General features: G+C 36.6%; 1 long non-coding RNA gene across 1 annotated transcript in view; it reads left to right on the top strand.

Annotated features, from left to right (window-relative positions):
- Window positions 1-227: 227 nt before the first annotated feature.
- Window positions 228-25,247, top strand: part of LOC128512230 (uncharacterized) — a 67,963-nt gene continuing 42,943 nt past the window's right edge. The window contains exon 1 of the long non-coding RNA XR_008356271.1: window positions 228-534. This is a non-coding gene — a long non-coding RNA (uncharacterized LOC128512230). The remainder of the gene's footprint in view (window positions 535-25,247) is intronic.

The raw sequence follows: 25,247 nt of genomic DNA, 5'->3' as shown, positions 1-25,247 counted from the left end.
TTAGGGACTGATTAAAGAAAAGAGAGCAAGTAAACATACCTTTAAAATATTCACACACACACACACACACACACACATGCAAGCATTAGTTAGACTTTGGACAGAGCAGGCTGGCTGGCTAAGGGGCGGGCAGGAAGAGAGAGAGAGAGAGAGAGAGAGAGAGGAGGGAAGTGAGAAAGGGTGAAAGTAGAGGGAGTCCTAAACAGAGAGAGAGAGAGGAAAAGTGGCAGGCTGTTTCTCTTCTCATACACTCCTTTCTCTTTTTTTTCTGCTTCTCCTTCTTTTGTTCTCTCTCACGGCTGGTTCTGTGACGAGGTTCAAGGCAGAAGAGACTGAGTAGAGAAATGGGATCAGGCTGACAATCTCAACTCATCAAGTAATGATAATAACAGTAAAAAAAGAAAAGCAGGAGCTGAAGAAACATGAGAAGGTGTGGAGCTAAACATATGTGTGTGTGTGGGTGTGCCCAAAAAGTGCAGAGGGAAAAGAAGGAACACAAAGAGACAAGTTTGTTGGGAGAAAAGAAGAAGGAAGGTGAGTGAAAAATCCTGTCCTGCCTGAGAGCTTCGGGTTGAAGTCTAACTCAGTGTTTGTGTGTGGTGTGTGTGTGTGTGTGTGTGTGGGATGGAAGTTGAGCCTAGCATCAGAAAGCTTTTTCTAAGAACCGACTTTCAATTTATTATTGACCAACCTTCTAAAGTTAGACATAATGAAGGTGTGAGATTGGTATTTGTCCTGTTGTGGCCATTACAAACTTGATACTGTGTGAGTGTGTGTTTGAGTGCAGTGCATTGAGCTGCAATGTAATATGCATGCATGATTCAGTTCGATTCATGTACAAAAGTGTCCCGATCTCGACCTATGCTAATTATGATATCCAATCACTGTATACCTGATCATATGAATGATTACGTTTGTTTGGGTATAATCTTAATTATATTAGAAAATGAGATCAACTGGGTATTGGGGTGTAAATCAAAAAGCAATACTTTTAAAAAGGTCCATTGGTTCCCCATCCTTACCCGAAACCAGTAGGTTATCTTGTCCAGGTTTTGTTTGTTTACATCATGTTCAATTTATATATCTATAGTTATAAATCACTGTATTGTTCAAAATTCATTGACATGACACTCAGTGTACTCATGTGAAAGTTTACGTGAAAGTTTATATCATATATACATGGTGATTCCACAAATAAATGCCATTTAGACAACTGATCTCTACACTTTTATCTTCACAAACGTACTGTATATGCACTTTAAAAATGTCCCCGGCCAGACACACCCCACGTCTTCTCCTGTTAAACCAGTAAAAAAGTCAACAGTTCCCGTGAAATTTTCTAGGGATTAATTTGTAAAACTGTCAGGGTTGAAATCTGACATTACAAAAAGTTTATGCGTGCCAGCGTTTAAAGCATATAAACATAGTCAAGTAATTAACCTACATTTAATGTAACCGCAATTTTAAAATTTTAGAGTATTTTTAAGTAGCATGGTGGTAGCGCTGCAACTTTTACCTCAACTGCTTTGTAATGTGAATTTTGCCAGCTGAGAACAGCAATAGCACTTGTGCGGTCTCTCTCTCTCTCTCTATTTTTTCATTTACAAAAATATATTTGAATCTTTTAATTACATCCATAAATTCGACTCTGGGTGGAACAGTTTCAGGGTTCATTGTAAGGTTGGTTTACTGTCGTTGTGGTGTTTCACGTGTTTGCACCGTGCCTGTGTTTGTTCTATTCCAACCTTCAAAACAGTGCCAGTATACTGTACCACCACTATAGGTGGATTGGCTATGCTAATTTGAATGCGTGTGTATGCATGGTGTGCTGCCATGACCTGAGACAAGCTCTGGGTCCTTCACAACAACCCTGACCGGGACAAAGTGGTTACTGAAGCTGTGTTGCCAAGTGTTTTCAGGGGGAGCTAAGCAGCTAATGTGTGCTCAAGAGGTCAAAAGAAATCTGCTTATTCATGCAAGAAGGACAACAATGGTGATCAGTGATTGGGAAAGAATAGTGATCAGTGATTGTTCCTTGGAAAAGAAAAGTCGTCATGGAATGATTTTTGGAAAAAGAATAATTAGTGATTGGTCTTTGGGAAAAAAATAGTGAGCAGGGATTAGTCTTTAGGAAAGAATGATCAGTAGTTGGTCTTTCGCAAAGAATAGTGATCAGTGATTGGTCTTTGGTAAAGAATAGTGAACTATGATTGGTCTTCAGGAAGGAATTATCAGTAGTTGCTCTTTGGAGAAGAATATTTATCAGTGTTTGTTTTTGTCAACATAGGCTTGCACAAGAACAACTCATTCAGGCTTTGCACACTGATTCGGCTGTAAGCGATGCCATGTTCAAGGCAGTTTCTAACATCTACTTTAAAAATGTAGCAATTTCTTTTGCTACGTAGGCTGTGATCTGAAACAAAGCTACTAATATGTCACCAATTCTAGTGGCAAGTTGGCAAAACTGTACTAAAGTTGAATTAATAAATCAATTAATGCAAATTATAGATGCTTCTTATTTGTTAGCTAAAAAAACAAACAAACAAACAAAAAAACCCAAAACAAAACGATTAACTGCTTATAGGACCAAGTTGTTTACAAGAAAATATTGTCAGGACGGTGAATAACTATCGGATATGGTTGCCATTGACAACTGATCGGGTTCCACTTTAGCCCTTGGTGTAGCTAATTCGTTTTATCAAACAGCAATTTACATTACATAAACTTCTTAAAATTAGCTCGCCCATTTAAGTATACTGTGTTTTCATGTAAACTGTATGTTGTTCACACTAGAAAGTCTTTTGCAGCTGTTGGGCTAAAATCTTAATTAATTGTAAAGTAGCTCATCATCATCCCATAGTTAATACCTGGTTCTTATTGTTGTTTTCCATTGGTTGGGCCTGGTGGAAAGCTTTTTTAGGCACTGCATCTGCACAAGTCAGTGACATCATCCATCCAGGTGTGTCATGTCTGACATTACCATGTGCTTCATGTGGTTGTTATTCATGCGGTAGATACTGTATGCCCAAATAGAGTAATTTTCCCTATCATATTTGGTCGATAATAGTTTTTTGTATGTTCCAGGTATTCCTGATTTGTTCATTTCTGATTTTCTTCTGCCAATTAATTTTTATTATTCCACGGTAGTGACACATTTAAAACGGCAATAGCTTTTTCTGATCGCTTTTTCAGCGTCCACATTTCAGCTGCATACAACAAATATGCTGAAGACAAATACTGTACATATAGAATACATTTAGCTTTACTGAAATGGTGATTTTCCTGGACTTTTAGCAATTCTGTTTTTAATCTTTACTGTGCAGTTGTTGTCCTACATGATTGTGCTTCCTAAATACCCAAACCGTTATTTTCCTCGCGGACATTTCCTTCTACGTCAAGAAGAACTATTTACAGCTACATAGTTAGCATGTCTGCATGTGTGAGCTACATAGTTAGCATGTCTGCGAGTAAAATACTGTACAGTATATTTTTATATGTTAAACACCTTGTGCAAATAAATAGATATATTTTGTATGGAATAAAGGATGGCGGGAAGTGCTGTTATAGGAAAATAATCAGAAGTTGTCTGGTGTGAGTGAGCTGGATGTGAAATGTTAACATAAATGGGTATTATTCCTTATACCATGACATTATTACAGTAATAATAATAATTATAATAATAATAATAGTACTAAAAGAAAAAAAACCACAATGAACATGTTATGCTTTGTAAGTATTGTGGAAGATGGAAGTTGAGAGCTTAGTTCCTGTTCTTGTTCTTTGTCACTTACAGTATGCTATAGAAATAAAAATACAGATTTTTTCTCCCATTTTTTAATACTGAATAACAACTTTTTTAAAAATCCACTTTTTATTGGACTTAGATTTTCATCTGCCATACAAATCCCAGTGAATGAGTGGTTACTATAGAAACATTAATGTAAAAGAGTGAGTGCATTAATATATTCCTGTGATTTGCCTTGGAGCCAGCACTAATGTCAGAGTTCCTGTTATAGAAAATTAACAGCCTTTGACTAAGTCAAGACTTCAAATTTGTATAAACAAGGTAGCACAAGGGAATTATTCTGAATTATAAAAAAACAGATATTTAAAATGTAATAAATTATCTTGGACTCTGACTTTTCAGTTGTCTTATTGTAAAATTATTATTTTTTTAAAGTTATGTGGTGATCAGGATTAGACAATTGTTGAGCACAGAAAAAAATAGTGATAACCGTCAGCTCTTTTAACTTGGCTGGTAACACTTATTCTGTAGTCCATATTCATAAATCATTATAACTGTGGTTATAATTTATTTTCATTTTCATAAACTATATTATTGGCTCATAAATTTCCAGCAGTGGAAAATACTTGTGGGTTATTTATACTTTACTGAAGTGTTACTGATGTTCAGTATTTTTTAAATTATATTTACAGCAAAAATAATACAACCTTCAAAGTACTCTAAAAATTAATTTTATTAGTCTCTTCATCACTCATCTAGAAAATGTATCACACGAGAAGGAGTGCTGTTGTGCTGGATATCAGCAGGCCTGTGATGCAGTATTAGGCATGATGTGATGCAGAGTAGGGGGTAGTAAAATGGATGAAAGTAGTTGTAAATTCTTACTAAAATAATGTAGCTAAAAGATTGAAGGTGGTAGACAGTCCTGAAAAATGCACTTTATAAATTTTATATTTCCACTTTCGATTATCAGATAACTCCTGAGTTCCAGGGTCGAATCCCAAATAGTCCTAAATGGAACGCTAGTGCAGTAGGTTGTACAGTCACTTGTTCCACATAGCAAGTAGTGCCCTTGATTGCGGTTACAGAGGGATTTGGGATTTAGCTTTGTTTTAGAAGCTAGGTAGCTCTGTAGCTCATGCTAGAAGTAAATAAAACAACAGGGATGCTATTCAGAATTATTTCGAAAATATTATTAAGTAAAGACAATTAAGACAAAATATTTAAGATGACATAATGTTTTTGGATGATTTTTCTTCCCTAAAGTGTTTTTGTAACTGGATTGTAATGTTGGTTTACATTAGCAGGATGTTGCTTTCTCCTCAGTACTGCGGTCCATACAGTACCAGTTTGTCATGATGTATCCAGGCACATTTAACCGTCTGACCTTACCTCAGTACAGTGCTTCAGTATACTAAATTAAGCAGTGATGTGTATAACTATATCCACAGAAGGAATTCATTGAGTTAGAAAAAGTTTTTTTCAGGTGAGTTTAGCTAACTGTCTACTGTTACCTGGCTGGTATAATGAAGTTATATCGTTCCTGTTGCTAATGCAGGGTTAGACTAGCCTATAAAATTAGCCTGTAATGTCATCATCCTTATCATTTTTATCCTCCTCCTCCTCCTCCTCTCTACCTCCTCATCATCAACATCGTCATGCCTTCTGCCAAGCTAACAATCGCGGTGGCTTGTCAGGAACTGCCGCCATCCTTTTCTGTCTTTTGGGAGTTGGTTTGCATTATTAACTGACAGCCCATGTAACAGCAAGTCCTGTTTAATGTTCAGCCTATTCTTTGTCATCCTCTACTTTTGGTTCCTTTCACTTTTGTAAACAGTGCTTCAGTCTTATTTCAGTAGTTTTGTTCAATTTAGGAAGCTTTATCGTTTCTATAGCTTCTGATATTCTCACACTTTAATCTTTGTCCTTTGCTTAGGATTGTACAGTTGCAGCTCATTTCTGCTGCCAGTAATCTGTGCTCATCTTTTTTTCTTAATGCCCATGAGTCTCTAAGCCCTACAGCTTATTACAGCTAATGCAATTCTAGCTAATGGTAAATGTTTAAGTATTTTATTTCTGATTAACTGATTAACTGATCAACACTGAGTGTTATTTTTTTAACTTCCCTCATTATAAACAACTTATAAAGAGGAAATATGAGATACTGTATGACATATGGGACATGAAGTATATGTACTGTATGGTGCTTATGTGCAGGTTTTAGAGGCACTGTGTATACCATACATGGAGTGAGTTTTGCGACTGTGTAGACAGTTTACACCACTGAATGTTCGGCTCTTTTGAAATACACACAAAGCCTATACATTTTATTTACTTTGCTCTAATCGCTGACTTGGGTAAATATACTGCGAGTGTAATAATAATTCACTTCGTCAAGGTGAATGTAATGATCAAAAAAGAGTAAATAAGGTGTCTGGTTAAAACTACATTTGTAAAAACTCCCCCCCCCCCTTTAAAAAGTTAATTAATCCAAATGTGGTACATACATCTGATGAAAGCATATTTGAACAGTTATGTTAAGTAATTAACTAATCTATCCCAAAGTCAGCAAATTACCTGGATAGCTAGTAGTTTTCTATGTGCTTTAGCTAGTTAAATAAAACTCACATACAGTATACATATTATAAACATTTATACGTATTTCTAGCTACATACTTAGCTAATTAGCAAAGAAGCCTTTTACACATTATACTGAGAGTTGCAAAATGATTTGTAGTATTTGTACTAAATATATTTGCACACGAGCATAAAAGTAATGCTTTATGCACAAGTCAGATCTAGTCATGTTTAAAAGTTAGTACCCCCACTTTTAATTCTAAGTGTCTTTTGTGTGAAAACATAATAAAAATTATCTGATCATAGCAGGTCTTAGTATTAAGCAAACTCAGACGAATAGCAATATATGTGGTTATTTGTTTAAGGTTGTATTTTCCTAATACTAAGACTATAACTATACTCTATAACTCGGTATACTGTATACACCATGAGCAGGGATGAAATTAGTTTTACATTGTTGTTGTATCATGTTGCCAAAAGGTGAGGAGAATGAACATGGGGATGGTGGACTATCCTGTAAATCTTGTAAGTTTCTCTTTATATTTTAACACAAACAAATGTAGAATAGCCTCAGCTAAGTAACTGATCCGTGTTTGAATCGCAAATAGTGTAAAGAACTAGAAACGCTAGTGCATTCTGTACCCTACATAATGCACTAGCTTTTTTAGTACAACCCCTTGGTTCACACACCAAGTGTGGATGCTTTGTAGCTTTGTAGCTTAAGTAGCTTAGCAGCTTTAATTAGCAGTGAACAAAGTTGAGCGATGAACCTGTCAGTGACTTGGCAGAAGATTGTGCTCATAGTAACTAGCAGTAATGAAAGAGTACGGGTCTGGGGCAATTCAGAACAACGTAGCAATTACTAAAGAGACAAAAATGTTGTTGACATAACTTTATCAGGTGTGTTTTCTTGCTAAAAGTGCTACAGTGACTAGTTTTGAATGTGGGTTTTTGCTGGCAGCTCCTCCACCCCCTTTTTCCGGTACTGCGTCCCGCCAGTGAATCTTATAGTGTTATGCAGTTCTGGACTATGCTCACCATTGACTGCCAGTCAAACGTCTGGGGTCATACAGAAAATGTTGTGTTTTGTATTAAAACATTGTATTTTTTATTCCTCAAATGAGCTGTAAAATAAACAGAAAAGTTTATTCAAGTCAAGACATTGATTTTTGCATGAAATAGAACTTCTCCAAATAATGATTTTGTTAAAGAAATCTTATTTAGGCATTCTAGCTGGGAAAAAAAAATTTTCCCCATACTTCTTGAAACACCTTTCACACTTTGGATTGGCTTGACAGGCACCTTTAATGAACCACATGGTTGCGCTGCTCAATATGCTCACAACAGCTCAATGGGGTTAAGATCTGGTGACTGCGCAGGTCTGTGCATTATAGATTGAATACCACCGAACTTCTTAGTCTCTAAATACTTTGTGCATATTTTGGCGCTGTGCTGTGGGTCACTGTCCTGTTGTAGGAAGAAGCTGGGTCTGATCAAATACTGTCTACAGACCATGAGTGGCATGTCTTTTAAAATAAATTGATAGGGATCATGAACAAAAAAAGCTTTTATCAAGCTTTCAATCTCTCACTTTAGCACCAGCAGAGCAGCCCCAGACCATCACCTTTCATGCACCATACTTGACAGATGGCGTCAAGCACTCCTCCAGCATTTGTTTTTTTTTCTTTTTGTCTTACAAATGTTCTTCTTTGTGTTACAAACACCTCAAACTTATTCATCTGTCCATAACACTCTTTCACTGTGCAAAGTCTGTGTTCTTTGGCCCATCTGAATCTTCTTTTTGGCCTGTCTCAGATATGGCTTTTTCTTTGCAACTCGAGCTAGGAGGCCAGAATTGTGGCGTCACCTCTTGAATGCTAATGATGAGAAGGGTGTTTTGCTTGGAACCAATCAGTGAAGCTGTCAGTTGAGGAGACTGTTTCTCAAACTAGAAACTCTGAAATTCTTGTCTTCTTGTTCAGTTGGGCATTAGGGCCTCCCACTTCTCTTTTCTTTCTGTCCTGTTTAGTGAAATACACAATGAAATACAAAATCTTCAGTGGCTTGGCAATTTGGCAATTTGTTGGGGGACGTGACTTTTTAAAGTAACATACAAATTACATGAAATAAATTACATAAAAAAATTACTGTCATTAATAAGGAATCCGTAATTGATATAACGAGTAATCTAATGCATTATGTCCGCCATTTAAGTACTCAGTTATTTAGTTACTTTTTCAAAAATGTACTCTGTTATTCTGCCAATTTATGCAATCCGTGAGCCAGACAGCAGTCATTCCCAATCTCTTAGTGTGTGTGTGAAAGCCGTCCTACAAGCCCCATCCCTGAAAACTCGTCCCCCAACTGTTATTCCTGCTGTTGTACCTCTATCTCACCTATGCGGTTTGACTATGCGAGGGCCGACACGCGGAAAGATGGAAACCTAATCGCAGCGCCAAAACTCGCAGTGAATCATGATGGACCGTACTTACGGCCACCGCGAGAAACCGCATAGGTGAGATAGGGGTATTAGTGGTTAACAGATTATGGGCCAAACTTCACTGAGTGATGATGGTAGAATAATTATAAAGGTTTTGACTGAAATAACATAAGGAATCACAAAGGAGTTTTCATTTTCTGCAATGGAAAAGTATTCGAACTAGTTACTTTTATAACAATAACAATGTCCAGTGCTTTTTTTTTTAAACTGGTGGAACTTTTGACTGGTACTGTATGCATGCTTATGAGTGTGTGTGGGCACGTGTACAGGAGAGCCCGAAAACATGCACGATGTGTAAAAGGATATCCTGTGGGTGAACGGCTTGGTAGAACTCTCATTAACATGGTATAGTAGAGGTGCATGTCCTTAGAGAGAAATTCAAGTAAATGCGGAAAGTGAGACTGAAAGCAACAGCAAGGAATAAAAAAAGAGAGAAAAAAAAGTTCACGGGAGCCATGCTGGCCACCCACACAGGCGGTAAAAAGGAAAAGGAGGGAAAGTGAAAGGGTGCTGCATGTTGTGAATTCTAAGCTGCTGACCTCTGTGGAAAATAACAGGAGGTACTCAGGAAGGTCAGGCAGAGAACATCGTCTTTACACTGGCCGAACTCTTGATGACACACATGCACACGCACACACACACACACACACACACTCCTAATAATCGTGTCAATTACTTTAATCTTAGTAACCAAACAGAAACTTTTTTATTTTATATATAAATATAATAGTGAGTTAAAAATTATCTGCACTTTGGTAGTAAAATATATTTTAATTAAATTTTAGAGGAGACAAATACATTCTATTATATATAATCTCCTGGCTTTTCAATACACCGTGTCCATCTTCTGTATTCCCTAGTTGAAAATGTCTTAGGATGAGCTGCGAGCCACGAATGCACAGCTGTCTTCACTTCTTCATCAGAAGTGACTTTTCATCCTCGTAGGGCTGCTTTCAGGGGACCAGACTGGTAAATGTCTGATGGAGCCAGAGCAGGAGCATCGGGAAGATGCTTTAGCACCTCAAAACAAAGTTTTTGCAGAGTGTTGACAGTGTGGGCAGAAGGGTGTGGACGTGCATTGAAGCATTGAAGTTTACATGTGGATTTGCTTTGAAATATGAAGTTTGGTCTTTAGCTCTTCGATAAACATCTCACTGTAACGAGCACTGTTAAATGTTGAAACTTTTACCTGATAAAGTTCCAATACTGGCCCTTGAGGATCCCAGACAACTATAAGCAAAAATTTTTCAGCTGATGCTTGACTTTCGAACTTTTTCTTGGTTAGCGAGGCTTAATTAAGAATGTTTCCCTTTCATACGCTCAGCCATTTACTCTCAGGCTTGTAGTGATAAATCCATTCATCACCAATAATAATTATTTTACCTCCCTTTGAGTGCTGGTCCAAATTGTATTTGCACACATCAAAATGCTCTTTTTTTAAGCGCAGTATATTTTAAAAAACAAGACTGTCCCTACAAGGACAAACAATGTAATTTATTCTACAGCCCCTGAACAGAGATATATTATCCACAGTGACATTATTAAATAAAAAATTATTCCCCAGCTCATTCCGAACACATGCAAAACTGGTCAGTGTGTCCGAATTTTTTTCTTTTTTTTCCAATAGCATGCTTTTTTTCCATTTCCCAAAAAAGATTTCCAAACAGACTCTAGAAATGTCTGTTTATATCATACACACTTCGCAGCACAGTGGTTCACTGGTTATCCATGTCACCTCACACCTCCAGAGTTAATAGGATGGAATCTCGCCTCTGGTCTATGTGTGCATGGCGTGCTCTCCCCGTGCATTTCTTGGTACTTCGGGGAAAGAGTCTAAAGACATGCGCTGTATCCAGATTGCGCTTAGTGTATGACTGGGTGTGTGTGATGTGCTGACACCCCATCCAGGGTGTCCACTAACCTAGGCTTCCTGCGACCCTATACAGGATTAACAGTATAGACAATTTATAACTTTTGATCCTGCAAGGATCGAAAGTTAATGTTAGACATGTAAAAAGTAGCTGTAGAAACTTTTGTATTGCGATTCAAACTAATAAAAGTATTATTTCAAAGCAGCACAATGTTAGTTTTATTAATAGAGATATTACTGTAGGTGTATCCCACAAGAGTTTTTTTGATGGTATAGGTACCATAGTGGTATGATGGTACCAGTACCAAGTTATGTCTGACAGCACCATGGTACTTACTGTATTTGCTGAAGTGGTACATGGTTCTGCCATGGTACATAGTTTGGTACTGTGGTACTTGTGGTATAGTATAGTACTGTACCATGTATTGTAGTACATATGATATTATAAAACACGTACCTGCATACATACTTATAAAGCATAATTATACGCTATAATGCTAATATTTATATAGTAAGTTCTGCAAATCCAAAGCTTAATACACAATACCTTGGTGAGTACTATGGTTTTTAATATAGTATTGTCTGTTTTTATACCAATAGCATGCATTTACATACTATCTAATGTGTTACAGTATGTTCAAACATATCACATTAAATACCTGATGAAGTTTGGTAGCAATTGCGGTACCCATGAGTATCATATTATTTACCAAAGTGTTGTGGTACAGACCATAGTTCTACCACAGTATCCAATGAAGTACAATGGTCCCCATAGTTACAGTATGTCTGAAGTACAGTACCATGGTAATTCTATTATGCACTATAGTTTACCATAATGCATTATAGTACATAACTTGGTTAATTTTTGCATTGGATATTTTGCTAACACTGATATAAATACTTAATTACCTTGCAGTGCTAAGCAAAATATTTCTGGTTGCATTGTACAAATTAATTTTAATTCCTCTTTTACTCTTCACTGTCACATTAAATGGCATTGCCTATGTATAAAACATGATGAGCTACTGTAGGTTGTCATGTATTCCACATATGCATGCTTTTTACTATATATTTAGATTAAATTAAATTTAATGAACAAGCTCAAATAACTTTATTTGAATCTCTTTGTGACGTGAATGATGGAGAGGTTCAGATTTACTGGCTATTAAACTTATTTTATTTCATTTATATTCATGCTTCCATAATCCAGCATCCTCTTGTGTTGGTGCCTCCAGGGCAATGCTATATCCAGCAAGAAAGCATAGAAGAGAACGAGTTTTTACACAGAAGTAATGCAAATACAGAAGGAGGTGTAATTACTTTTAATGACAGAAAGTGTTATTTGGCATAATAGATTTCAGAGGATGTCTATGGAGATAGAACAAGGAAAGGTGACATGCAGGCTAGAGTTTGACGCACCCATAACATGCTTCTGACTCAACCAGTTTGGACTGAAATGCCAGATAAAATATAAGTGTTATTGCCGAGTGTGACAGGTCTGATGCGTTTCGAAAACTGCTTTGCATACTGACCTTTACACAAAGCATGGAATGTACTTGCTTGGACTGACAAAAAGTAGCAGAGTAGCAAAGTTTTCTTGTGGAATTTCTTAAACCTGTACCAGCCACAGTCCAGAAATTTCATGACGACACTTTCTAAACTAAAACGATCCTTACAGAATTTTTTAACATTTTTAACCTGATCTCTTCTTATGCACATCTGTAATGTATGTGCAAGCATTACAGTCAGGAATTTCACAAGGTTTTATTCTACTGAGTAAAGAAACCTGTTTAAGCCAAACTCACATTAATAATCATCGAATTCAATTCAATACAATTTTATTTTTATTTGTATAGCGCTTTTAACAATCGTAATTGTCGCAAGGCAGCTTTACACAATTAAAATAGTTTGTATGAAATGTTAATGTGTATGAATCAAAATGATTGGATAGTCCCTGATGATTGTGGCAAGTAAAAACTCCCTGAGATGGCATTAGGAAGAAACCTTGAGAGAGAACCAGACTCAACGGGTTGATTCCCGTCACTGTTTGCATGGAGTGTGCATGTTCTTCCCGTGCTTGGTGGGTACTCTGGTTTCCTCCCACAGTCCAAAGACCTGCAGATTAGGCTAATTTGCATTCCCAAATTGCCTGCAGTGTGTGAGTGATGTGTGTGTGCGCTGTGATGGATGGCACCCTGTCCAGGATGTACCCTCGTTTCCGAAGTCTCCTGGGATAGGCTCCAGGCGCCCTGCGACCCTGAATACAATTGAGAATTCAACACTTACTTTTCGTCTGTGAAGGGTTTGTCCAGAGATATATGGGTTGGCTAATGTATCTAAAGGATATCATTATTTATTATGACCAGTTGTCATAGAATAAGTGATCCCATAAATCAAAGCAAAGGGAATGTGTTCATAAGGGGCTAAGCCACTGATCGAAAGGTTGGTGGTTCAAACCCGAGCTCCACCAGGTTGCCATTGTAGGGCCTTTAAACAAGGCCCTTAACCCTATCTGCTCTAGGGGTGCTGTATCATGGCTGACCCTGTGCTCTGACCCTGGTTATGCTAGGATATGCGAAGAAAGAATTTCACTGTGCAGTAATTTATATGTGACAAATAAAGGCTTAACTTATGTACTTAGTGATGACACATCAAACATTGTATACTGTATGTACCACATGCAGCTGAATAAAAAGTGACTGCTTTACCTTGTTGGAAGGTTTGTGGCTGCAAATGCAGTGAATTCATGAAAAGATGCCTAGAATATTAGGGTAAAATTTTCATCTGAGAACGTAGGATGCTTTCATATTAGGGACCTAGGCGTGGATCTAAGTGCACTTGTCCCCAAAGTTTGGTGTGTTTGCATAATGTGAACACCATAATGTGTACCGTGCCTGGGTAGGGGTAAGTATATCCTGCTCAAGTTCAGCTAAAAAGGTACTCAAGCATGGTTCCAACCAAATATTAAATCCAGTCAGGTAGCTGTTTAGAATGGGACTGTGGGATCTGTGTATGCTTTCAGGACACTCCGATCTCATCGTCTGAACTCCACAGCCATAACTGATAAGTACAACCAAACTCATAGTAAAGTTGGGACAGTATGAAAATAAGCAGTAAAAAAAGGGTTATGTGTAAAGTCTTTTCACCTTGTATTATATTGAAAACATTACAATAAGACATTATTTGTTGCTTTCCCATATGAATTTAATTTTTTTTTTTTAGAAAATATTCACTCTGGTGGCTGCAACATCCTCCAAAAACAGTACAAGGCAAATTATGTTTGTACAAGGCTAACCCTAGGACTAACAATGGTGAGATAAGATGAAATCACAAGGTTATGGGAAACAGGTGAATGAATTATGTTACAATATATATATCCATATATACAGTATATATATATATATATAAAAAATAAATATATATATATATATATATATATATATATATATATATTAGTGCTGTCAAAATTAGTGCGTTAACGCATGCGATTAATTAGAAATATTTAACGCATTAAAAAAATTTAACGCAATTAACACGGTTGCGGTTTTTTTTATTTCCTGTTGTGGCCGACGTGTGTTCAACGTGCAAAGAAGTATGGATAAGACCAAGGAAGGACTTTTAGACGGAAAGTTTCAGTATAAAACTCTGCCGGATGGTTCTGTGGATAAAACAAAAGTAATCTGTACATTTTGCAAAGCCGAATTTAAATACCACAGAAGTAATTCGTCTTTGACATATCACTTAAAAGCAAAACACCCCACCGAAACAATCTTTACAGGGTTTTGCCAATGTAAATTGCATTAATTGTTTTGAAATTCAAATGACACAAATGGCACATACCTGTGTTTTTATTTCTGTAATAAATATGGCTTTCAAGCCAACAGTTAATTTGGAGAATATTGATGGTTTATTGCAGGTATGTTGTTTACATGAGAAAATCTGTGTTACAAGTTAAACAAAAATTCCAATAAACAATCATATTTGAATTTAAATAGTTTCATTGTCTTGAGTTGACATTAATTATTTACATTTACATATCCCAAAAGTTTCAGTCTTTTAATTGTGATTAATCGCGATTAATTGCAAAAGAATTGTGCGATTAATTAGTTAATTTTTTTTATCAATTGACAGCACTAATATATATATAGTCCTTCTAGATCAAGGCTGTGTCATGGCTAGAGTTGCAACAGTATGAGAATTTAAACATTTTTTAATGAAATGAAATGAATGAAAACATTAATTGAAAAAAAAAGGTGAAAATAAAAAGAACAGGGTATTTAAAAACAGTTATATTTTTAGAGATACTATAAATAAACAGTATAAATCAAAAAGAAACAAATGTGCAGAACCTAAAATCAGACTTTTCTAGCAGCATGCCTTTTCCAAATTGTTTTCAGTCCAGGCTGTAATAAAGAAACATAATGGGTGTTGAGATTTCCATGGCTCAGTTTTAACCACTGAAGTGACACTGTGTCTGCTTGTGCATGAGCAACAGCTATGTACAGGGTTCTAACCTTGACAACCCAGCAGTCTAGGCTGATTGGCATCGTTTGAGTCAGTTGGAGATGTACAGTACCTGTGGATGTCTTTTAAGGCCTATCTTTAAACTCAGTGCAGCAGTTGACATCATGGGAAATTCAGACAAATCTTAAGTCAGAAAAATGTCTGAAGGTACCACATTCCTCTGTGCAAACAATGCTAGGCATGTATACACACTATGGGACCAGGCAGCCATCAATCTGCATGTCTTTGGACTGTGGGAGGAAACCGGAGTACCTGGAGGAAACCCACCAAGCACGGGGAGAACTTGCAAACTCCATGCACACAGAGGCAGTACTCGAACCTGACCGGGAATCGAACCCAGACCCTGAAGGTGCAAGTCACCAGTGCTAACCACTAAGCCACCGTGCTGCCTAAATGTATACAATGTGTACAGATTTTTGTTTCTTTGCCAATATTCATTATGTGTAGAATAAAACATGACATTTTGTTCCTTGTTGTAGGAGAAACAAAATCATGTTATACCTTCAATTATAGCAGCTACAAACAATGAGAGACCGCTGTCTTGGAGATTTTCCCATGAAAATCAGAAACATACTGAAGTACTAACCACCGAATTCCTTTTTATTCTGAATAACTGAGCACTTAAATGGCGGCATAACACGTTAGATTATTTGTAACATCAAAAAAGTAATCCAAGTATTCTACACCCACCACTGGTTGCTCTGAATTGGGTGTTATTTAGTTAACGTTACTGTTACAGAGTTACCCAGACCTGCTTTCGTAATCTGATGATTATTCACTTCTTCTTGGTGCTGACTCAGATACTTTGGGGAGGGGAGATCAGGGTCCTTGTGCAAGGTCATAACCTCTGTATGTATATATGTGTGTGTGTGAGAGAGAGAGACTGTGGTCCCTTGCAGGTCAAAGTTCAGTTAAGGGTTGATCCCTCCTCTTGTTTAGATCTGAGTGGGTGGATTGGTGTGTATTGACGTAGTGGTGGTATTGTTTAAGACAGTGGGAAAAAAAAAGATTTTCCCATGAAAACAATGCTAGAAAACGAACGAAATCCGATACAGGCCAGTTAGCATGACCTGCAGAGTAATCTTCAAAACTGAGCGAAGCAATAATTGCTAACATGGCGTAAAATGGATGAAACCGGATTAGGTTGCATTGTGGTAACAGATCCACTCGAGTTTCCTTTATTGTGAGCTACATTAGCATTTTTAGTATAATTATTCCTTTAAACCATGTAGGGGATTACCCTGTGGCTAGACACTGAAACCAGTACAGGAAATGAGCATCATACTGTAAATGCCTTGTTCTTTTGCATCAGTAGGAAACTCAGGTCTTTTCGTTCTGTTCTGCTCTTCGAACACCATGTAGCTTCAGTAAAAGCTAGTAGATGATTAGTCAAACTTGAGTTATTCAGACATTTTGTACTGGTTCATGGTTAACTGGATTTTGTCTTGCGTCTTACCTGACAACCCTCAACTGCTTCTCTAAAATTAGGATTAAACAAAGACTACACTTGTTTTTATATAATAATATAATAATAATTATGTTGTCTAATCCAAAGTCTTATTCAAAGCCACTAATTTAACACAAAATGATCATGCTAGTTCTGTATCGTTGTGCTAGTTTAATAGGTCAGGATCTAAGAATACCATTGAGCTGAAGTTCTCATCATTAAATGATACCATTGAACTCATCATTAGAGAGGTGGTAGTGCAGCAAGTAAACACACAAGTCAAAGAATTGGACGGGATAGTTATAAGAGTAAAAACTACTGTACCTTTATTTCTCTATATAATCCCCTGCTACACTAATGCACTTATCCCAGTTTCACTGGTGCTTAAATACCATGAAGATTTTGCGTCTCTGACGGCCTGCCTTATGTGTGAAACGCTGTTGTTCCAGGAACTCCTTCAATGGCTTAAACATGTGAAATGACTTGGCGTGATGTCGGGACTATATGGGGGATGTGGCAATAACTCCCAGCAGAGTTCCTGTAACGTGCAAGTGGTTGATGATGATTCCCTGTACAGTTCCCACAGACAGTTGTGTCTCTTTGGAAATTTGGTGACAAGTTATCTATATATTTTTGAGGATCAGGTGTTACACTTGCCAAATGGCCGAATGCCGCTTCCGAGCCACCGCAGGTCATAATTTACGGATGTACGGCCATTTTTTAATTGTTCGCACCATTCAAATATGTTACTGTGGCTATCAGTCTGATTCGATTTTGCGTCTTTATTCATGAGAAAATTGACCTGAACGTCCCCCGCATATAAGTATACTACTGTATTGTGTATTGTATTGATTCATTTTTTTTTTAAATTCTTATCAGCTCACATCTCCTGGGTTGGGGAGTCAAATTTCACCTCTGGTCTGTGTGAATGGAGTTTGCCTGTCCTCCTCGTGCTTGGTGGGTTTCCTCTAATTGCCTGTAGTGTATGAATGAGTGTGAGAGTACTGTATGTGTGCTTGTGCAGCTTAATGAGTTGGCACCTCATCCAGGGTGCCCTTCGTTCCCATGATAAAGTTCAGTCCCCCTGTAAACCTACACAGTAATTGCACTATTCTCCAGTCGGGATCTGGAAGAGCTCCCAGAAACTAATGTTCACAACGTTCAACGGAAATGTAAGAGCACTCGCAAATATCCTTCTGGAAGCAGGGTTTTTAAATGTGTGCTGTATTATACAGCAAGTACACTGTTTTTATTTATTCATTTTTTTCCTCTTCTAATGGAATCCCAATGTAGTAGGCATGGAAACTACATGACTTAAATCATGTAGGTGATTAAATGTTGCAAATAGAAGCAGTGTGACTAGTAGTGTAATTCCTATTTTAACTTCATAGTCAAAGTTTCCTTAAGACATCTTTAAGTGTCAAAGTTTTTGCTCTCCTGATAAATTCTTCTGTTAATATAACCGTTTGTGATCCTGTTTCACCGAACCGATGGTTTGGCCAGAGGCTGTTTTCTTTATGTTTGTTTGTAAAAGACATGTTGTTACAGTCAAATGACTTTTTCATTACTGTTCCACCCTTCTGCTATATTTTCCCGTTATGTCCTCCACTATATATTTTTTTCTTTCTTTTGTGTTAATTATTCTTGCTAAAGAGAAAAAAAAGATTCTCAAAGCCTTACTTTAATCTTTTTCTATATGTTGACATGTTTAAGTCTTTCAGATGCTGTGAATCTCCTGTTAGACCACATCCAGACTCTATTTTATAGGATTCGGATTTAGTGACTGGGAAGACCATGGATAAACGCTGAAAGTTTTATTTGTGGCATGGTTCATTATCATGCTGAGCAAAGCCATTAGAAGATGGGTGAATTGTGTATATGAACGGATGCACATGGTGAGCAGCAATACTTAAATAGGCTGCCAGATTCACACTGTTAATTGGTATTACCAGGCTGGAAGTGTGCCAAGAAAACCTTCCCCATGCCATTACACCACCCCCACCAGACTGGAGTTATTGGCAGATTCATGCTCTTGGTGCTTGACTGTACAGTAACCCTACTATCTGTGGACATCAAAAGAATTCACGATTCATTAGACATCATACAACTACCATTCAGGGCAGGCTGAAGACTATCATGTGTTTCCTCTTAGCCACATGAAGCCAGCCAACCGCTGCTTTAAACCTGTCCTTGTCAAGATTTAACATGTGACTTCTGACATGCTTGTCTGCTAAGCACAATTATACAGGTCTGTTGGTCTGTTGATCTCCATTATCAACAAGGCTTTTCCATCTGAACTCCCACTTAGTTGATGTTTTTCGTTACTGCACCAATTTAATTAAACTTGAGTTCATGAAAAATCCCAGGATATTAGCATTAATAAAAATGCTCAAACTAGCCATAATCATGCCACAGTCAAAGTCAGTGAGATCACATTTAGTCCCTATTCTGATGTTTCAAGGGAGCATTACCCAAAGCTATTGACTTGCATCTGCATAATTTTATGCATTGTGCTGCTGCCACATGATTGGCTAATTAGATAATTAAGTGCAGTAAAGTAGTAAAGTAGATGCCCAGGTGTTTATAATAGTGGTTGGTGAGTGTATTTATGAATCAATGTATGACAGATTAATTATGTTATTAGGACATAACTGAAAAGCACTTAAAAACTCTAACCCTACAATAGAATATGAACAATAACACACAATTACCTCTGTCCCGTATTTCCTGTACTTAAAGGATTATTACAGATGTCACACCCAGTCACTGCTGTGACTTGTTGATTTCAGGTTACATTCTTTACAGATTTTTATTTTTTCCTATAAATGAAATGGATGCAAATGTGTCTCCTAAATTCCTTTTGGAAACATATCAGATTTTTTCCTTTATCTTAGGTTTGCACCGAACATTGTTCAATGTATTGGAGCCAATCTAGGATATGAAAATCCTTGAGCGATGCCAAAAGTATCAACAGGAATAATTATGAGCCTTCTCCTTTATAACCTGTGTCTTGCTGCTGCAATGATTTAAAATGTCATGTTTGGCATGTCTCAGACAAGGATCATCCTGTTTGATCACATCTCTTGTGCACCTGTCTAACGCTTTAATCATTGCAATGTGGAAGCTAGCTGAAGATGATGCTGGTAGATGTGGCACAATGTGTAGGATGTTGCTGTCAACAGTATTGCCAGAATAATTTACATATTTATTGCAATTGTATTTGATTGCATATGAAAACAGTATCAGTAGACATTACATGACAACTAAGAACAGTGGTGACCAGTGAATGGCCATTAAGAACAATGGTGACTAGTGATTGGCCAATGATTGTTGACCAGTGATTGGCCATTAGGAATGATGGTGACTGGTGATTGGCTATTGAGAACAATGGTGACTAGTGATTGGCCAATGATTGTTGACCAGTGATTGGCCATTGAGGACAATGGTGACCAGTGATTGGCTATCACTGGTCACCATTATTCCTAATAGCCAATCATTGGTCTCCATTGTTTCTAATGGTCAATCATTGGTCACCATGGTTCCTAATAGCTAATCATTGATCACCATTGTGACTAGTGATTTGCTATTACAAACAATGCTGACTAGTGATTGGTCATTGGGAACAATCATGAATGATTGACTATTATGAATAATAGTGATTAGTAACTGGTTATAAGGAACATATGCATACAAGCACATCTCTTCACACTGGCGATGAGTTGACTGACCAATCTCTTAACCATATGTGAAGTGGAGAATCATATAAAATGAAGGACAGTCATGAACACATGCTAAAAATATCACTAGATATGTTGCTCTTTTTAATTTAAATAAAGCCTCTAAAGGGGTCTGAAAATTAATACAATTTAGTGAGGAAGTTAAAGTTGTTAAAACTACCTATCATTGACCTTTCAAGAAAAAAAATCCCTTTGTGTGTTTTAATTTCAGTTAAAATAGCAAATCAAATTTCGCTGTGGAATTCCCCTGTAAACACACATGCCATTGCTTGCTCTGTTACATATTTAAATGCTCTTGCACCCACATAATGAAGTTTCCTTTGGCAACTCAGGACTGTTACAGCTCAGTGGTTAAGGCTGTGAGTTAGTGACTAAATAATAAGCATAAAAGCAATGTAGGCTTCAAGACATAAGGCTCGTAGACTTCATGGACAATATCCACTTTTTTGTAATTGTTGATATTGATGCATTTTTCTTAAAAGTTTATAAACCTCTGTAGTAATGGTGGTCTAGACAGAAACATGTCCTTAGGTAGACCTGTTCAGGAGTTATTCCAGAATTTCCTTCTAATCAAAAAGAAGGTTCAGGTTAGGAAAGCTACTACTGAATGACAGAGCAGAAATGACAGGTTTAAAAAAAAAAGAAAATCATGAATCAATCGAGCTTTTCCTCTTTTTTTATGTAGTAAGAGTGCACACACAAAGCCTAACTAAATCAGAGTGGACAGATTTCCCTCGTGTGTGGGTCCAGTTTGCTATAAAGTGTGAAGTAATTATCAAATACAGTGTAAATCAAGTCCTTGTCAAAGCCCATAACCGAGTTAAGTAAATGTTGCTGTATTTTTACTTTAAATGTTGTTTTCAATTTTGTAGTTAGTCAGTGACATAAAAAAATTGACATTACTTTTTGTTGCACAGAAGACGTTTTTATTTACAAAGGTTAATGGAGAAACATTAAAACATTAAAAACAAAAAGATATTATTAACAGCCTCTTCCTCTACCAATTTCAGTTTCATTTCAGTACTTAATGACGACACCTTACCATAGTACAGGTATGGCCTGTATAGCGTTTGATTGCATGTACGTCTGTGGTGTCCTAAGGCTATAAAATAGTTCAGAAATTCCAAGAGGAAACAAGAATAGTTGACATTACCAGACATACAGTAGCACAGTATACAGTACATAATTACCAGACATACAGTAGCACAGTATACAGTACATAATTACCAGACATACAGTAGACATACAGTACATAATGAAACAGCTTCCCACACACATTGGGTGCATCTCTTGTCTCTTGCATGAAGTGTTTGCACATCTTTGGAGTGTTTTACCTTTATCTCTTTGCTTAATTTTCTTTTGGAGGTATTATCATCATGGATCCCTATTGCACCAAAACCTGTGCTAGCAGGAGCAAGTATCGATTTGCAAGTGAAACAGAAGTTTTGACTACAATATCCCACATAAAACAGGTTTACATGTATGCAAGGTCAAAAAACACTTTAGTTTTCTCCAAAAATAGATTTAATTTGACCCCATTTCTAAATGATTTGTAAACGACTCGTGTGAAGCAGTTTGAAGATTCAGTCTGTTTAAACCCCTCCTTTCCGTGAGCCCTCACTGCTGTGATTTATTCAGATGGCACAATCTTTTATAATTGGTCTACCGCTACAGCGTGTGTCGGAAAACGAAACGCCCATGACCATAACTGAAACTAGAAACCCGTCAATACGTAGAAAAGATGGCGTCGGTTTTACAGTGTAACGACAGGCTAATTTTATATTAACTGTGGCTACAAAAATCGAGAGGTCTTTTATCTTTGTGTCAGTGTTGCGTTAAAGGCCAGTGAGCAAAAAGGACAAACACAAACAATTAGATAAAGCAAACGTGTATTATACAAAACTAAATAAAGTAAACGAAAAAGGTGCACAGCAACCAAACAAAAATATAAACAATATTTACAAAATATATAAAATAAACTGTATGTGTATGTGAACGCGAGTGAGTGAAAAATGTCCGAAATCCGTGTCTATTGTATGCGTGTTATCCGAGTATACAGAGTATGGTTCGGTCTCACCGGGCTTAATGAAGTCCGAGAGGCTAATGACGGAGGGTGAGAAGTCCATAGAATATGTCCAGTCAAAGATAATCCAGTTAAAAAATCTTCGAAAGAAAATGATCCACAGCAATCTCTCCTTCTCTCGTCCAAACACAATGGCGGCGCTAGTCCACAATTACTACTCCTTCCCTCGCTTTCTCCCAGCTGTTTCTTTGAAGGCAGGTCAGGAAAAGGGCACGGCGCATGCGCACTTCGCGTGTGTGGATGCATTTTACCCTCAGGGCTTGCCGTAGAAGCTACAGCAGGCAGAGTGGCGTGGATCCGTAACAGAGTAAAAATAGATTTGCTTATGACTCGTTTGGCGAATGTGAGCTGATTCTTTTTTTTAATAGACAAAAACTTCATTTATCGTGCACTGTCAGCGTCACAGATAGTGCAGATAGTTTATGTTCACATACAGCTACATGACACACTGCATGAAAGAAAATATTTAAAAAAGCATAATAGGACCTCTTTAAATAGAAGGCTTTGATACTGTATATACAACATTGTGTGCCAGAAGAAACTAAGATGTCAAAATGTTGTCAAAGTACAAAAATGCCATTTATCACAGTTGAACAGCTGTAACTTAAACAGATGTTTAAATGTATTTGAAGCTGTATTTGAACAGCTGTCAAACTGTTCAAATACAGGGTGTCCCAATTTTTTTATTATTTTTATTATTATATATTTTTTTATTTATCATTATCATTTGAAATATAAATATCTGAGTAACTACATGTTCCGGGGAAAATGAAATTAAATAGTCTTTGTGTAAAAAAATGAAATACTTATTTATTAAAATCCCAACAACATATTTAAACGGACATAGATTTTATAACAGATTTCACAAAGCTTCACAAATGTTCAATACGCGCACTGCCTGTGACACGACACACGTCAAGTCGATAGTCCAGCTCCCACCAAACACGCTGTAGCACATCTTGCATAACATTCTCCAGCGCCTCAATGATTCTCTAAAAAGAGGGAAGATAAAGACCAATCCTTTCACAAAGACCAATATAAAAAAATGAGGCAGAGTCAGGTGAATGTGGTGGCCATTTTAACAGCACATTGTTATCACTGGAACGCCCGATCCATAAAACATTAAACTTAGTTAGTTTTTACTCATCTTCTTGTAAAATTTAGAGATCATTTGAGTGAGAATTGGCTATGTTGTTAGATTACAAAATTATGTCAAATTTTTTGGGACACCTTGTATATATCATAAATAGGCTAGTTGGATACATGCCTAGGTAAATATGAAGAAACAGTAACCTGGATGTTCTTAAAGCATTAAAACTTGCAAAAAACTAATAAGAATCAAGATAACGTCCATTCCAAGACTACTATTCCATGTTGTTATTGATTATTATCTTTTGTAAACTCACTCTCACTCACTTATCTTCTATACCACTTTATCCTGTATACAGGGTCGCAGGGGTCCCAGGAGACTTAGGGCACGAGGCACGGTACACCCTAGGTGGGCTGCCAATCTTTTTTATACTCGATAAAAAAATGTTTTATACTTTATTAAATATGAAAACCCTATTTCTTAGAGGTGGTGAAAATAGATTCAGTAGTGTATTATCATTCTTTTGTTTATTCTAAAATATTCTTTTTTGTATTATGTTAAAAAAATTATATATATATATATATATATATATATATATATATATATATATATATATATATATATTAAATTAATTAATTTTTATTTTTCCTAATTCAATTTAAGTATGTTTGCATTTGAAGTGGTAAACAGCTCAGCATCCTGCCACTAGTTCTTGTGCACTTCTGTTGCATTGTATTGCAGAAAGTGTCTGTGGAGTGTGGTTAAGCGGTACACTGATGCCATACTTGATGATTAAGCTTTACTCCTCACTAAGAGTTGCTCTGATCAAACTTTTAATCTGTGCTTTCAAAAATGTTCCACCTGATTTTGAAGACGTATTTACATACTGGTATAGATCCTTTTTAACAAAGTACACACTATATGTAACTACATGATTTTAAATCTCTGTAAGCATCACGGAACCAACAAAAACTGATGCAAATATATAGTACCATGGGGTTGATTATCATAAATCTTTTTAAAATTAATTAGAACGTTTGTTAAATGTCATACTGGTAATATGTATTCTTTTTATTCTTTGCCAAAATGTAAAAGGTGCTTTCGTGATGAATAATTTCATAACAATGAGTCAGAGTTGTAATACACAGATGTGGTTAAAAAACAAAACAAAAATGTCAGCAGATTCTGTCTCTCAATCCTGTGCCATGTAAATGCTGCATTATTACACATTCCATATAATCATTTATTTAATAAACATTTTCACAAAATAACTTTAATCTGTAGTTAAACTGTCATATTTTGAGGATATTAATAGTTTCTTTCCACCCGGGTTTCCAGATCTGCTGAATTATTCTGAATAGTAGAATTATTCTACTTTGGACTTAACTTGTTTTATTTTGTTAATGGGTTAAACTTTTGACTTTAACTTTGCATACTTTTGCAATAGATTATTTATGGCAGGGTGATGAGAATGATTTTGCAAGTATTAATTGCTTAGTGTGAAGTGTATAGATTCTGGTTGAGATACAGTATTGTACAGTAATGAGCAAACGTCTTCTGCATTTCGTCATTTATTGCTTTTAAAGAGGCAAAAAAAAAGGGTTTTCCAAGCTTCCTGAAGGACTTTTTCGTCTCTCATATTTAGCTTAGCCCCTGTACCTGACCAGTTTTAGA

This window comes from Clarias gariepinus, chromosome 24, assembly GCF_024256425.1.
Source record: "Clarias gariepinus isolate MV-2021 ecotype Netherlands chromosome 24, CGAR_prim_01v2, whole genome shotgun sequence".
In the NCBI taxonomy this organism is placed as follows: domain Eukaryota; kingdom Metazoa; phylum Chordata; class Actinopteri; order Siluriformes; family Clariidae; genus Clarias; species Clarias gariepinus.
Note: the sequence above shows the minus strand (reverse complement) of the source record. Positions and strands in the feature narration are given on the sequence as shown.